At 38.4% G+C, this 17623-nt stretch overlaps 1 long non-coding RNA gene across 2 annotated transcripts in view; it reads left to right on the top strand.

Moving 5' to 3' along the window:
- LOC110349724 (uncharacterized) overlaps nucleotides 1-17623 on the top strand; it is a 537013-nt gene that overhangs the window by 408761 nt on the left and 110629 nt on the right. For both annotated transcript variants that reach the window (XR_015439324.1, XR_015439323.1), the window contains one exon: nucleotides 2557-2654. This is a non-coding gene — a long non-coding RNA (uncharacterized LOC110349724). The remainder of the gene's footprint in view (nucleotides 1-2556; nucleotides 2655-17623) is intronic.

Here is a 17623-nt window from a genome sequence, read left to right as displayed (position 1 = left end):
TTCAAGGTGACATTTGTAGCCATAGGATCCATGAAAGTGTGTGATCAATCACTGACAGTAACTCGTGTCCCTACTTACTGATAGATGGGGATGAAAACATCTAGTTGAAATTCAGTTTGAAGTCAAAGCATAAAGAAAGTCAGAAATGAAAATGATGCTGAACTGATGGCACACATCGACTTAAAAAATATATTTTCCCCCAAGTGCTCAAAAAATAACCACCACTGCTGTCTGGTGTCCAACTGAGTGTGTGAGCAAAAATAAAGCCAGATGCTTTCAATTAACTCCAAGCTTCCTTATGCAACAGTGCCATGGCTGGTTTCCCTACTGCACTTATTTTCTATAAATGAGCTTCTTCGGTTTCATCTGCACTTGGTCTCAGGATTGTAGCCACCAGTGAAGGAGCACGAAGTGGAGAATCTGGTCCAATGCTAGATAAAGTAGCGGTGGTGCAAAGGCGGCCCGCAATCCAGTTTGCCTGCCTGTTTCCAGCTGCCTGACCACAAATGCTCATCCAGGCTGTGACTTCCTCCAAAGCAGCTGTTGCAGATGCTTCCCTTGGATAGTTGTTCCACTCTTAGTTGGGAATCAGACAACTACTGGGCATCTATAAGGGCATTAGAAAACAGCTCCAGCTCTGAACTCATGAACTTTCTGCTCAGCAAGGGAGGCAGCACCATTGCGTGAAGAAGAGGCAGCTTCCTTCAGTGGGTGCAGCCAACTCAAGGCAGAAAGAGGGCTTGGCTTCAGCTCCTTCTTGTGACCTGTTATAGTTTATGGACTACAGTCATACAGGGTGGCCCAATCAGGGTACCTGATGACTTGCCAGGAGATATTACGGGTGACTTTTAGATCATGCATAGACACTTCTCTATGCATGGAGCTCTGAGTGCCCTGGCTATGCTCTCTCTGTTCCTATGGGCTCAGGGGACAGGGTGGCTTCGTAGACAGGCAAACAGATATCCACTGGGAGAAAGTACTGACCTAGAGGACCAGAGAAGCCAGGGATCCTACTGAGACAGAACCTTCATCTTTTAACTGGTTCTATAAATCCCTCAGTGATTCTTGATTCAAATTTAATTTAGTTTTTAAAAAGTCTTGGCAAACTGGATGCAGTGTGTTTGTGTAGACTTGAGCCATTTAAAAGGTTCTTGGAATTCAGATCTTGCATGTAATTTGCTACATTAGCTTTGGGCAAAAATATTTGCTTTTTGGTCCTTTGTGGTTTAAGTTCCTTCTCAGCACTGACCTGGCATGTTAGAGAGACCGGTGCTGTGGAACACCACAGGGGTGGGAAGTTTAGGAAAGAGTCCATGCAATAAAACTTGTAACTGATGGCAACTTTTCAGATGGGAGGAGCTCATATATGATTTTCTAGGTTTATTTGGTTGACTGTTTATGTATTCTGGGTGTATTATGTAGTTGAAATTAGAAAACTGAAGCTGATCTGATGAAGCTTTTAAAATTTCAATTAAGGTTGGGAAAATGTTCTCTTGATACATTGAATTAGATTAGTCTCTCACTTTGATGTGGTTTTTGTTGTTGTTGTTGTTCAAAGTGACATTAACACTTTTGTACTTGTCCCAACACCTCATAGTTGGCCATCTTTGAGGTGAACAGACCCAGGATGGTTATTGCAGTCAAGAATTTGGCTGTCTTCTTGCATTCTCTAGAGAATTCAGCATTGAAGAATTGATTACCCAGTAATTGAGACTAATCTCTGTATATTCTTTGTGAAGAGAAGAAAGAGGCATATATCATGCTCCTACTTTATGAGAGGGATAGCACAGAAAAGGAAGTAGAGTGGTTTCCCTTGTCTATGGTTTCAGTTACCTATAGTCAATTAAGGTCAGAAAAGATTAAATGGAAAATTGTAGAAATAAACAGTTCTTAAATTTTAACTTCTGTTTGAGTAGCATTATAAAATCTTGAGCCATTCTGCTGCATCCTGCTTAGAGATGAACTTGCCTTTTCCCAGCATCACTGTGCTCTGTACTTACTTGGCTGTTCATCATTAGTAGCTGTCTGAATTATCAGATCACAGTGCTTGCCTTCAGTTAGACCTTGTTTTACTTAATAACAGCCTGCTGGCAATGTGGACACACCAAGGAGAAGTTGAAAGTGCTTCCATTAAGTGGAAAGCTGAAAGTACAGTAAGATATTTTGAGAGAGAACAAAGTCAGTCATGTAACTTTTATTACTGTATATTAGGATAATGTACTTCATTATTAATTATTGTTATTGATCTCTGATTATACCTAAAATATAAGTGAAACCTTACTATAGGTGGGTATGTATAAAGAAAAACAGTGTATGTAGGTTTTGGTACTACTCATGGATTCAGGCATCCACTGGGGTCTTGCAACATATCCCCGAGGATAAGGCAGGACAACTGTGGCTGGTTTAGTCTTGTGGTGAATACCAAAGCAGTACCTGGGTATTCTGAGGTTATTCAAGGAAGATAAAGAGCTTATGGGGTAGATCCTGAATCGCAGTCATCTTTAGCTGTTCTCATTTCAGTGAAATGTGAAAATTCTTTTTTTCCTGTTTCTGCAGCATTGCCAACCTCGCAGTTGAATGAATCTTCAGTCCTAGTGTAGATGCAGTGGAATGAAGCCGTATGGGAGGATTTTGTTCTAATGTCAACATGGAAGGTGAGAATCTATTATATTTTTAAATTCTACCCTTGAAAAGTCTTAATTTGTCCATTTCATGCAGCACACATGGCTTACATAGCATGCAGAGTTATTGGTATATACAATAATATATATGTAGCTAAAAAGACCATGTAAGTAATATTTAATTTTACAGTGCCATATCTTTGGACATTAGCATTTTGCCAAGAGACTCAAAGACATAATAAGAGTGGAGACTGATTCAGGGCAGAGTGGATTCTTACCTCCCATCTCCTTCTCACTCCAGGCAGGCCATTTGCTTGCTGAGTGAAATGGTTGGTAGAATTGCCCACATAAATGGAAAAATTTCCTTTTGTTTTTTTAGCTTCTTACCCACACTCTGTGAGCCCTCTTTTTTCTCTTTCTCTCTCTTTTCCCCTGGTGAATACATTTGAAAGTAAGTCCAATATACTTGTGCCATCATTTTACTGTATGTTTTACCCATGAGGGTTGTGAGTCCATGAATGTCACTGTGAAATAAACAAAAGGAAAAAGGAAAGGAAAAGGGATGTTTATTGTTTTTTAGTGCTCATTAGCAGGAAAACACACTGATGGGCTTTGTGCATTTGTTGGAAAAATCAAACTATCATTGGAATATGGATTGATTTTTAATGCTGAATTAATGCTTTACAGTGAAGTGCTAAATTGTTTAAGCCAATGAGATCAATCTTCTTTTGGAAAAACAGGGCTTATTAGTGCTGTAGTCTGGGATGCACTGCACCAGGACAGCACTAGTTATAAGCAAGTATAACACATGTTAAAAGCATCTAAGGAAGAATCTCAAACCTCCACAACTGAGTTTTATATAACAGGGTCTTTCCTTCTCACCCCCATTTTATAAGACCAGATTTCCTCTTAGTTTCCCCACAGCATAAATACTTAATAGCAGTGGTGGCGAACCTATGGTACATGTGCCACAGTGGGCTGTTTGCATCATTGAAAGCTCTAAAAGCTTCGCCATCATTGCTTTATAACAACTGCAGTTAGGAACTTCAAAGAAAATCACACATCAGGAGAAAGCCCACTTGGGAAAAAATCATCTCAGAATCTTGCTCCAAGACCATCTGGTTGGTTAGTGCTTATTTGCTCCCAGATCCATTTCTCCCTGCTCTGTTTTATATTGCATGGCATGGACCCCAATAGACCACATTCCCAGATGATCCTGCCAAGTGTTTTATAGCTATGTTTGGCCAATGAGAGTCATCAGATGTAGGGAAAAGGAAGAGGCCAAGGTGCTTCTCCCTCTAGTTTTCTGCTTGGGACAATGTATTTGAGAGTAGCTAAGGGGTGGTGGCTTCCTGCCATTGCTAATCTCTGAATTAGCTTACAATTCCATTTAGATTTTTACAACTAAAATTTGTATGAATTTATGGTCTACAACCTGATGTTTTGATATAGGTACTGTGGCGAACTAAATCAAGCTAATTAACATATGCATGACCTCACATCCTTATCAGTTTTTTTTTTAGCTCTTTTGATACCTTTGTGCCAGGATCCCCATATTCATTTATCTCAGTTGAACTACCTGATGTGGACTGTTTGTTGTTGCTGTTGTTTATTTGTTTTCACCACACCCTGGCTAATGCTCATTCATGTTCCAGCCTATATTTGGGAGTCTTGTCCTTTGGTCCTTCCTTCTATTTATTAGGTTGAAGAACTCAAACATTTACAGGAAATTAAATCCTATTTTCATTAAAACTCCCCTGCTCAGAATCCTTACAGTAGATAGCCCTGACATTTAAACTGGAATCCATTCTTTTCTTCATTTTGTTGACCAAAGTAATACTGGGAAAGATTCCATCCAGGTTTGCCTGATTCTTTGTGGACTGTTAACCACTAAGCCAAAGCAAGGGATTTACCTTACATTTGCTATGAATAACATATGCTATTAAAAATAATAATTAGGAAAAACGAAAAGACCTAGATGTATAAAAAAATTATTACTTCCACATTCTCACTAGAGCAGAGGTCTAGAAATTTTTTGATCCAACATCTCCATTAATGCAATTTTTAGCATCTCTCAATATAATGAAGTAAAGATAAAATAAAAATATTTTAGAAACACAATACTATATTTATTTATTAATAGTTAAGAAACCATTTTTGCTCTTCCCAAAATGGAGGCTTTTAAATATTTATTGTTGAATTTAGTAACAGTCTGCGAGTCCTGGATTGGCTACCTATATGGCTTTAACATAGAAACACAGTGGACAGTTGCATTCAAGTTCTGTGTACTTGTCTTTTGAAGTCTTCCTAATCAAGATGATTTTATGCCATCACTAGTTAATATCCAGGTCACAGTAGGTACTTAGCTATCAATTCCCCATTGTTTACTTGGGTTTTAATATTTTGCAATATTTTCAACATGTGGTTTCTTTCTGTAAATCTTTTAGCATTTTTTCAATGATTTGAGGATTAATTTAGTCACAATTACATATTGTAATGCATATAGCCATTTAATTAGCACAAGGAAATACCAACATGCTCTAAAATGCAGACAGTAAATTCAGGGCTAAGGCCATATACTACTCTTAGCCTCTCTGTGTTCTGAAATGCTCCTGTGTCCTGAAATGCTCCTGTGTCCTGAAATGCTCCTGTGTCACTCAGGAAACCTTACTTAAGTATTGTTGATTGGGTGAAGGTTCTAGGTTAATCTTGATTTAAAACACTGTTGATTAATCTTAATTAATTAAACACAAAACTACATCATAATAGCCCAATGGCTTAAATTCCGGCAGGCTTCTATTATGTCGAATCATCAAAACTGAATACCTTGCCCATTTAAAAAAATGTAATTTAAGCTCCTGGAGAAAAATATGGAGAAAGGAAGCACAAAAATGTTCAGATAATGTCATTTCCTCTAGAAAAATCTAAGATATGACTCATAATCCCTGAAAAAAAATTTCCTGGAGTCCCTTTGGGTATGACTGACTAAATGCTGTTCTAAAAGGAAGATGCATTTCATATGTATAAATATTCATCATTTCTATATATTAGGTTGAAGAACTCAAACATTTACAGGAAATTAAATCCTGTTTTCATTAAAACTCCCCTGCTTAGAATCCTTACAGTAGATAGTCCTGACATTTAAATTGGAATCCACTCTTTTCTTCATTTTGTTGACCCAAAGTAATACTGGGAAAGTCTAGGAATTATCTGTTTACTAAAGTGATACCTATCTATATCCAAGTATGTTAAACCAAACTCCAAAGCCTTGTGGATGAAATATCTCCTTCCTGTTAAGGCCACCAGGTTCAATTCCTGCTGGGATTGTAGTTTTTTCAATTAAATTTCCATTAACTTTTTGCCTCTGTGTCATTAGACACTAATTCTTATGTGCTGCCAAGATGAAAGAGTAAAAGGAAATATCTGATTCATGCATCATGTTGCTGACAAGTGAAATGTGACGATGACAACTTTTTAATGTGGGAGATAGGGAAGCCAGCAAGGGGACAGGTCTTTTAGACCTGACACTGACCATGGCTGAGAAGGAGTGGCAGCTGCAGCAGGGAATGCAATTTGAAAGATAGCAATCATGCAGAAGCATTCAGGATTCTAAATGGCAGGGTGCACCAAAAGCACTGGGCAGACAGAACAGAATAGAAGCCTAAACCCTGGAGGAGGGGGTGCCCAAATGGTGTATTGATTGGGAGGGGAAAAGGAGAGGTGTTGGCTGTTTCAAAAAGAAAAAAATGGGAAGACAAGTTAGCCCATTTGGTCAATGCATTGTTTTTAGATGAGCTGAAGCACAAGGAACTGGTATATAAGATATCTAAAACAACAAGTGACTAAGAGGTACAAATGAGCAGTTCAATGAATATTGTGAGAAAGACAAAGCTATGTGTTAGCTTTCTATTACTGTAACAAATTACCTGAGATAATAAACTTAAAAAGAAGAAAGATGTATTTCATCTCATTATATTGGAAGTTGATTGGTTGATTGGTTGATCAGGCATGATTGGTTGCCCTGCTGCTCTTGGGCCTGTGGTGAGGCAGCTCATCATGGCAGGAGTGCATGGGAGAGGAAGTCCAGTCACTTCATCACTGGGAACCAAAGAGAGAGGGAAGAGGAAAAGGCTGGGTCCCATTGTCCTCTGTGAGGCTACACCTCCAATGACCTAAGACCTCCCATAGGCCCCACCACCTAAAGGTTCCACCCCCTTCCAGCAGTACCACAGGCTGAGGACCAAGCCTTTAACACATGGCCCTGTGGAGGATATTTAAGATCCAAACAATAGCAGGATACAATAGTTTCACCAGTCAAGAAAATGTAAAGGACAAAAACCAACCAAACAAAACCCCAAACATATGTTTGCTAATTGATTGTGCAGGAAAACATTAATAATTGATGCTTGGGAAGGCTAGGCTGAGAACGACTTGAAAGAAGTATCCATATTCTTTCAAGTTTTCATGAAAATAAGAATAAATGACTTTCAGAGTTTCATTACACAAATCTAAACCAAGTGAGCTTTGACACATTTTTTTTTTTTAAATAATAGAGGCGAGATAGGTTCAGGGCATCTTATCCTCTAGGGGCTTGCCTCGGTTTACATTTGGGACATCCAAAGGCCTGGGTAATGAAATTTAAATGTCATCCCATGTTTTGAGACTACAAAGCAAAACACAAATTATTGTACACGCATGTTTCCCTACATACATATACCTACATACATAGTTTATATGTATCATATATAAAAAGTAGAGCTGACTTTTAATTACCCATTAATAATGTCTAATATTTATTGAGTACTTACTATTTCCTGACTTAAACTCTGTACATCTCACTTTTTCATTGTGACTACTCTATTAGAGAGCTATCTGTTTCTCCCTATTTTACAGGTGATAGAACTAAGACACAGAAGTTCAATTCCAGGTCAGTAAGTGGTCCAACTAGGAGTGGGAATGAGGCATTCCCATGCCAGAGCCTGTGTTTGTGAACATGACTCCATGGAATAGCAGTTAGTAATTTAGAAATTACATCTGGAATGGGTTTGATATTCATATTTGAATATGGCTTTGCTTGTTGTTCTGAGAATATTTGCATTAAAATAAAACAGTGAAGCCCAAATTGAAAAGATATTTTAAAAAGGCTAACTGGATTTAGGAGGAACTATTCCTATTTTCTTGCTGGAAAGAAACCACATCACTTGTTAGAAGGATGCAAAACATCAGATTAAAATAAATTAGGTAGGCTTAGCTCTGCAAGGTTTCTTGATCTTAGCTAGTGTCCAACCCTGTGCACTGTGTGTGTCTGCCTTCTGCAGTCAGCTTTGCACTGAGCTTCCTTACTTCCTCCTATGCACTTGACAGTTTGAAAGCACCTGGTACCATCTGTCTAGACACGGTTTTGTTTGAGCTTTTCCTGTGTGGGTGCTGACATCGTAGAGGAACCTGGCCCCGCTAAGCCCTTGTGTTCATTTGTGATGCATTTGGCCCCAAGTAACAGAAAATCCAGCTCACAGTAGCTTAAACAAATAAAGGCTTATTTTTCTCCCGTAGCTAGAAGTCTGGAGTGAGGCAGCTGCCGATATTGGTTTAGCTGCTGGTGTTATTGGAGGTGGAGGCTCCTCAGTGCCTTGGCCAGTCCCTCATGTTTCTACTATGGCACTGCAGCTCCAAATGTGCAGGCAACCAACATCAGCCGAGTCTGTTTCCATATCATAAAAGTGGATCTTCCCAAAAGATCCAGTGCACTGCCCTGCCCCTTCCTGCCTTGGGGGACTTGGCCTGGACTTGGTCACACTGGCTGCAAAATAGGCTGGGAATATATTTGGGGTGCAAGGGAGAAGGAAGCTGGATGCATTTTCATCGACCTTGCAATTCAGGGAACAGCCTGAATTACGGAACTGTGTGTTGACCAACCAACTTTTGAGCTGATGCTATGAGCTGTATTGGGCTAAGCAGATTATTTTTCCTTTTTAGCTCTCTTACAGCATTCTGTTTGGTTTCTTACACCATTGGGCTCTAAAATCTTATTTAAAATATTTTCATTGTCATGAAGAAATGACTTTTTAAGAAAGGATAAATATCAATGTAGATCCTACCAATTGATTGCAAATTCCAAAATGTTGTGCTCTAAATGAGCACAATTTTACTGCATTCCATGTGTTTGACTAATATTTATTCTGTATGTATGTTCACTTGGATGAGATTTACAGAGTAAAATGTAAATAAAATTACTTTTTTTATAGACCTTTAAAAAAGTTAGTATTAACTATTAATTTATGTTTTGTTTTTACACACCAGTATACATTTTTGGAAATACAAAATGCATTTTAAACAAAACTATGCAGTCTGATTTCCAGTAGGAAATTTAACACATATGGGAGTTAGGTTCTACAAAAATTTGAACTGTAAAGTAAGAGGGAACATTAAAATAAGTTGTGAAAAATAAGCAAATAATACTTTCAAAGGATAGCTACTATCGAAGAGGGACACTGCACATAATGACCTATGGTGGATACTCTTTTAGAGGTGGATTGTGGTACAAGGGCTACATATTTATCATCTAAACAAGGGCAGAGTAAAAGGGTGTTATTAATAACTATCCCAGAATGAGAGGCATAAACCAGCACAATTTTAGGCAAAGGAGGATGAATAGTTACCCAATTGGACTTGGGTTTGAATCCAGACTCAGAAATTATAGAATTTGATCATTATGACTAACTTTCATGATTTGCATCAGTTTTCTGAAATATTTGATTTTGTCCAGTCTTATAATTTGAAAAAAGTCAACAAAGATTTAAAAAGTATGGATTTGAGACTTGCATTTAAAAATATTCAGAAACTAAAAACCGTTTTGTTTGTTATCAATGCTACCCGCTCATGTAGCAAACAGCCAGTTGATGGTAATCACAGTTTACTTTTGTAGCTCACTTTTAGTCAGTCATTCAGTTTGAGTAATACTTATTAAACCTGTATCATAAGTCAGATAGTATATAATTATGCCTTTTTTGGGTACTGGAGATTGAACCCAGGGTCTTTGTACTGAGCTATCCTTGCCAGCTTGTTAAAATTTTGAGACGGGGTGTTGCTAGGTTGAATAGGCTGGGGTCAAACTTGTCATCCTCCTGCTTCAGCCTCCCAGAGTGCTGAGATTATAGATGTTTGCTTCCATTGCCTGTTTACTGTGTCCTTTAATCTATATAATGATGCTCTATAGTAAGCCTTCTTAATCCAATTTTTAAAAAAAATTTTATCTCTGCCAGAGTAAATGACTTAGCCACAATTTCATGTCTGGTTCATGGTAGAGTTTGAATTCAAACCCGTCTAATACCTTCTTTCTTGTATAGCTAATTTGAATGTTGTTATTTATCAAACAACATCTTTACTTTTTGAAATATGTGCTTAAAACATGTGCTGCATTCTTAAGTGTGTTTTAGAATTGCATTTCAGGGCCAAATTTATTTCCGTAGGAATGTGCCTCTAATTTTATAATGGTATCTTTGGGAAAATAAAACAGACTGTATGGAATTTTGCTTTACTGCCAACTCTGTGGGAGAGGTGTAAGAATTATAAGCCTAGGATCTGAAGACAGAAAAAAGTTAGCAATGCCAAAGCACTACTGTTATCAATGTAAGTAGCAAGGCACCTTTATTTCTAACTGGATCTTCAAGAACCCTCAAATTTGACACAATACAGTTCATTGTAAAGGAAACATCCTATGCCTATAAGAGGAGTTTAGTGGATTACTCAAATTCCAGAAATACTGTTATAAATGACCTACCTCATAAAGTCTGAAACTTTATTATGAGAATCCCATGTCATTTTTATATATTTATATGTGAAATAATTTTAAAAATTCAGAGTCAGTTTATCCTATACTAAAATAAAGTTGCCAGAAGTAAATAATAGCTGTTTAACCACAGACAGTAATACTGCACAACACTTCAGGATATCAGGAAAAGATGAATTATGTTGATAGGCTATGAAGTGGCAACATTATTTGTGCTTTTTCTTGTTGCCATCAGTCTTGCCTTCTCCATTACCCGCTCTTTTTAAATGATTCTTCTGAAAAATGCAAAATAGCGCAGTGCATTCATTTTCTTTATGTTCCCTTAAAAATAAAACACCAGAGCTGTAATTTGCTAATCATATTTCATCACTCATGACAATCACCACATCAAGTTATGGTTAGTGAAATACTAAGCGTCTGCTTGGCTGTTATTGTATGAAGAAGGCCTGTTTTGGCAATGGAAGAATGTGTTGATCAAGAGCGATTTATAACATCCCAGATTCCATACAGAAATGTAGGTCTGGGCAGAGATTTATTTTTATTCTATAGCAGCTCTTCATTTTCTGACAGTGATGAAGATTATTGACCTAGATGTTCAAAATAGTGGATTAATCCATCCAGTTGGGTGAAGGCCATGGGAGGTGGATACCTTCCTTTTATGTTAGTTCCAATTCCAATGGAAAATGTCTTTGTTGATGACTTCAGCAATAGTTCAGCTGACTGGCATGGTTGCTGAGCAGTCAGGGACAACTCTTGATATACAGCTAATCTGTGATGCTGCTGATGTAGTTGACATTGCCAAGAATGCATTCTTTTATTCAAGAGACTTTGTAATATTTGTGAGCCAAACCATTTTGTTGAATGTTTCAAAACACATAATGTGTTTCATTTAGTTTCCTAACAACCTAAAGAAGTAGGTATTAGTATCTCAATATTATAAGGGAAGAAGCTAAGACTTACAGAGGTTAAAGTCACTTAAATCATACAACTAATAAAGAGCTGGTTTAAGTTTGATGTTGGGTCACTAGTGTCCAAATTCATTGTTTTCTTTAGGTCACACTGCTATTTCTCAGTAAGTATACATAAGAAACTCTTAGGGATGGATGATATACTCAAAGACCATGAGCAGATAGATGTAAGTCCACATTAAGTTAGCAAGCATGGAGAAGTACAGGGACAATGATTCTTAGAATAACAAGTAGTCTGTATCTCATTCTAGAATTTCTATGAAGAGAGGGAGCTCAAGGAGGTAGCTTGTTTAACCCATTTCTTTCTGGTGATTTATATTTGGCCTTTGCTAGTTGTCCTCCATTTTACCCTGAGACACCAAATCCTTTCGCCCTCATCATGGTGTGGAACATTCACTTGTTAATCAGAGGTATTTACAGGGCACATATGTCAGATCCTAACTTCGTAGGTAAATTTGGAAGGTTCAAAGTCTCCTTTTGGGTCTTCTTTAGTTTCCCCTTCTGCCTCCTATGACCTTATATCTCAAGTATATTCATATACTGCATAAGGCATATTGGTCAACAATGGACTGCATATATGATGGTGGTCCCTGAAGATTACATTGTCTACTAACATGATAGCAATCTTAGTTTGTGTAAGTATACTCCATGTTTGCACCACAATGAAATCACCTAACATTGCATTTCTCAGAACATATCCCTGTCATTAAATGACATGACTTTAGTAGTAGAGATCATAGAATGGATGTCACAGCTTCCCATCAATGTGACAAAATACTGAGATAATAACTTCCAGAGAGAAAAGTTTAATTCTGGTTCACAGTTTTAAACCTTCAGTCCATAGTTGCTTGGCCCTATTGCCTTTGGGCCTGTGGTGAGCCAGCACATCATGGTGGGAGCACATGGTAGAGGAAGATCCTCATGGCACCAGGAAGCAAAGAGAGAGAACAGAAGGGGCTGGGTTCCCAACATTCCCTTCAAGGGCATGCTCTCAGTGACCTAATCTCCTCCCACCACGCCCCACATCCTAAAAGTTCCACTGCCAATACTGCCGCAGGCTGATGACCAAGCCTTTAACACAGGAGCCTTTAGGAGACACTTAAGAACCAAACAATAGCACATGAATAGCCCCTAACAAGAAGTCCTTTCTGTAGTGTCTCTAGTACAGCATCACATTCTTTCCCATGGCACATGGGTTTGTGTCTTATTTTGTTCCTTACTAGCAAGTAACCTTGATCAACTCTACCTCTCTAGACTTTCATGACAAATCACTTGTTTCATAAGTGTCCCATGAGAATAAATTGGTGTGGTGCAGATGAGAGCAGTCTGCTAATTACAAGATGCTCTACGGACTTGAGATGCCAAGTATCTGCCATCTCCTTCCTATGGGGCCACTTACTCTGTAGATACTTGTTCCTTGCTGAGTCACTTAAAAATATAAAGATGAAGTGACATTTGAACCCAAAACTATCTTAGGGACTCTAATTCAAGTGACAATAATTATTCTTTTTCTTGGTATGGTAGAGACTCTTCTGTATGTTCCCACAGTATTTTATAACCCACCTTCCTGTAGAACTTACCCTATAGAATTGTGAATATCTATTTACATGTCCATTTTCCCTCCTTTGGAAAAAGAAGCCATTGCCAATATCCAGAGATCTTGACTAACATTTGCACAAAATAGACAATCCAATAATGTTAATAAATATGAAAGTACTATTTACAGAGTATTTACTCTGTGCTACTGTTTGAAAATCTTACATATATTCATTCATTTACATCTCATAAAATTATCCTTCCTTTATGTATTCAGGAACTTCAGTTTAGAATTATTAAGTACCTGCCCAAGGTCATGTAGCTCTTAAGTGAATTCTGGTGTCTGGAATGAAAATCTGGATCTTTTGACTTGAGACCACTTTTAACTACTCCTCTTAGCTGCCTTTAAGACACAAACATAGTCACAGAAGATTTGGGCAATAAAAAAAGCATCGTTAAGAAAAAGGTATTATTTTACATATAAACATAATTCTGCCACCTAGAGATAACTCCATGCAGCATTCTTCCTCATTCTGTGGGTGGCTTTTTTCTATGGCAGAGTTTATACTGTAAATGAGTTTATGGCTATTTTTTACTCTTAGCATATCATAATCATTTTTAATCACAAAAATATCCTTACATGAATGGGTAGATTATTATTTACCCAAACATTCTCCCATAATTTGGCACTGTGTTTTCCTTTCAGTTTTAAATGATTCTGTAATTAACATTTTTGTGCATAAATCTTTTGTGCATATTACATTTTTTATGTGGTTCTCAGAAGAGAGTATTATTGATATTTTTGATACACATTGCCAAATTGCTGTCTGCAAGGATGGCACTAACTTATACCCCACCAGCAGGGCTTTAGACACTTGTGAGAAGGTTCAGAAAAGGTGTGTGTGGAGACTGGAAGATGCTGCCTAAGGAGGAGAAGGCCGAACCACGTAGCAGGGAGTTAAGCAGCACTGGCCTTTAATGTCCCTGCTCTTTACCCACTTAGAAGAAGCAGAATAAAGCAAAAGCTGCCCAGAATGGAAGTGAATTCTGTTGTCTCTGGCTGCACATCCACTTTGGTCTAAGCCCTGGGATTCCTCCTGTCCTGCTAAGTGTGGCAAGTCATTAGGTCTTGGTTCATCACAGGCAGATGCTATCATTGTAAATTTCACCAAAGAATAATGAACTACCTTTCATAGACAAAGCACCTGATCAAGAAAACATTCTAAGAATTATCTGTGTGTGTGTGTGTGTGTGTGTGTGTGTGTGTGTGTGTGTGTGTGAGATGGCGCTGGCAGTGTGGGGAGGGGTGTCAGCTTGAGAACAAATGCCATTAAAAAGAAATCAACTGATCAAAGGAATTGACTTTGCCATTTTCCTGGGTTTTCTGAGCTTATTTTGTTAGCTCTGGTGCACTGCAGTGAATTTAGGGCACCATGCTGTGGCCTTTTCATTAATACCTGGGAGGCTGTCTCTAGCCTATGGCACTCTGGTATAAGGATTAGAAATATATAATTCACCAACTTCATATCTTGTGAGGCCACAGTTTTAATTATCCAAGAGAAGCATTTACTTTTCTCTGCCTTTATCTTGTGCTTTGAATTGGTCTTTTAGCTTTCCCCCATTTTTTTCCTCCCTCCTTTCTCTTCTCTTTCATTCTAGCAATTATATCTTGACTGTAGGGCACTCATATTTCCCTTCCAATACATCCAGGGGCTCCATTTTTATTGTTTGTCTTCAGAATTACTGTATTTACCTGTTTGTCTCATGGCTTCTTTTTATAAAATCCCAAATCCCAAGTACACTTTGTTTAGCAAGAACGAGATGACTTCTATCCATCCCAGAGAGGCAGACCCGGCCACACTGACAGCCATGGGACAATGGAAGCTACAGATTATTTACTGTAACAAAATCACCTTTTTTTGACAGAGTAAGAATCCACTGGGAGAGAATTGGTAGTATTCTCCTTGGGCATGTGAAAATTTTCATTTTGGCAGGCAGCATTGTAATTAACAACAGGGGTTGTGGAATCAGATAAACCTAAATCAGAGTCCTGTCTCCACTTAATAGCTTATGAACTTGGCAATGTTTTGTGAGTCTCAGTTACTTCATCTGCAAAATAGGGATAATGACATTTAACGCACACAGGGTGGTTGGAAGGATTAAGTGAGATAAATCATACAGACCACTCAGCATAAGGCCTGGCCTGTGTGCTCCATAAATGTTGGCTACAATTATTGTAATCATTATTTTTTTTATTATCATCATTATTCATTTGAATCATAGAATTTCTCACTTGGTGTATCCTATAGGAAGGATTATTCTTTTCTTTCTAAAATGTACCCTCTATTTGTCTGATAATCTCAACAGATGAAAGGAAAGGAAAGTTCTTTCCCAGCAACCTGTTAATATTGTGATAAGAATTGCATGTTTGATGTGTTTCTCATCCTTTTGATATTGTTTGGGAAATAGCTGTCTATTTCCATGGCTCACTCAGTAGTGTTTGATTATGGGGTTAACTGATCCCTAAGTGGTTAGGGAAAAACCAGAGAAAGTATTTATGAAAAAGAAAGCATCTCAGACATAAATATATATCTAGCTTGTAATAGAATCATTCAAACCAGAGCCTGGAAGCTGCCACTTGGATGCAGAGCTAAGAACTTGGTGATACAATTTCACTCCCACATACTCTCTCCTATGTGCCTACTATAAACACAATAAAATATTCATAACCAAAAAAGGAACTTCCTGAAGATGTAGCATGTTGCAAGTTGTAGGGCATTAGCAGTAATTCTGGATGATGTAATTTGAAGCATATATTTTGAAATAAAACCCCACCCCAAATCTATGGCATGCTTGATTCAAATTGGCTGCTGTGGGCTAGCGTGTCTCCTTGAATTTTACCTCTCATTGCTCGAGTTCCCTGGCACAATTTTTCCTTCCCTTTCGACTTATGATCAATTTCCCACTTGCACAAAGCATCAAATCTCTCAAAGCCTGGTTTCTCACTCCTGAGCAACTACCATCTTTCTATTCTGTATTTCTGGGTGGTGATGTGTGTGGGGGAAGGGGGCGGGGGGAGCAAGAAGCCTTTAAAGTGAGTAATTTTGTTGGTGGGTTTTTAAAATTCTCTTTAGTTGTTCTATGTTTTGATCATTTTAATAGATTGTCAACCCAGACACTCAGGCTTTCTTCTCATGTAATAAAGGAGTCAAGGACAGTAAACCCTGTTGGCTGGAACCCAGTGCCCCAGGTTTGGTGTCTGAATCTCCATGTGGGCAGCTGGCCCTCCTGGCTGCAAGATCACAGCTTTGAGAGATGAGTCAGTGACACAAGGAGAATGTGCGAAGGGGCCACATGAAATCATCCTTTCTTGTGTGCTGCAGCCCCAAGAAAAACAACTGAAGGTGTTTGTCTTTTGGTGACAGTGAAATGGGCTCTTATTTTTGGGTTGCTTTTGTTTTTTGAGATACTGAGAATTGAGCTCAAGGGCTTTCACACTGGGCTACATCCTTAGCCCTTTTTTGTTTTTTATTTTGAATCAGGGTCTCATTACGTTGCCCAGATGGGGATGAACTTGCAATCCTCATACTTCAGCCTCTGGGCTCATTTTTATACACAGGATGAAATGGAAATAATTGCAATTTTTGCAAATTTGGCCAAAATATGTTTTCTTAAAATTTTTTTCAGAGAGTTGGCGGCAGGGGACAAAGTGTAATTCATTTCAGAGACAGGAAACTGCTGGGATGATGACTTGATGTGAAAGGCGATGGTTCACAATCAGGCTCACATAGTTTGGCAGGAGAGAGTTAAAATGCTCTGTATGAAAATAGGTTTAAGGGAATTAGTTATTCCTTCTTTGATGGCTAGAGGTGGAAAGTTTGTAAAGAGACTTCTGAAAATAGGAACATTATGTGACTCTTACTGAGTTTTAAGTTTTTGGTATTGCCTTATTGAATGCTCACAACAGCACATTATAGTAGGTGTTGTGTGTGTACATATGTGTGCATGCATTCAGTTGAAATTCCCATAAAATAAAATGAGCCATTTAAAATGAACAACTCAATACATTCACAACATTGTGTGACCACTACCTCTATCTAGTTGCAGCACATTTTATCACCCCTGAAGGATACCCCCTAACCATTGTATTTATTTCCTAGGGCTATTGTGCCAAGAGCTATAATTGGGCAGCCTGAAGTAACAGAAACTCATTGTCTCCCAGTTCTGCCAGCTAAAAAGTCTGAAATGAAGGGCTCTGCAGGACCATGCTCCCTCTAAGACTGTCAGTCTCATCTTTTCTTGGCTTTTCTTAGTTTCTAGTGTGGCCAGCAATGCTTGGTGACCCTTGGATTCCAGCTGCAGTGCCCCAACCTCTGCTTCCATCTTCAGTGGCCTTCTTCTGTCTTCACACACATTGTCTTCCCTGGGCTGTCTCTGTGTCCAAATTTCCCTCTTTTATAAAGGCACCAGTCATATTGGATTAGGGACACCCCTTATGACATGTTAACTTGAGTATCTCTGAAAGCCCTATTTTCAAATATGGTTACACTCTCAAGTTAGTAGGTCTAGGACTTCAACATATCTTTTTTGAGGAGTAGAATTCAACCTATAACATTCATTAAACAGTTACTCTTCTCTCCTCTCTCTCCCACCCCTCAGCACCACCGATCTGCTTCCTGTCTACCTACTCTGGACATTTCGTATAAATG

Source organism: Heterocephalus glaber, unplaced genomic scaffold, assembly GCF_053883595.1.
Source record: "Heterocephalus glaber isolate CG9 unplaced genomic scaffold, H.glaber_assembly_v1.0 deba00001472, whole genome shotgun sequence".
NCBI classification, from domain to species: domain Eukaryota; kingdom Metazoa; phylum Chordata; class Mammalia; order Rodentia; family Bathyergidae; genus Heterocephalus; species Heterocephalus glaber.
The sequence above is the reverse complement of the archived record's forward strand: the minus strand, read 5'-3'. Positions and strand labels throughout refer to the sequence as shown.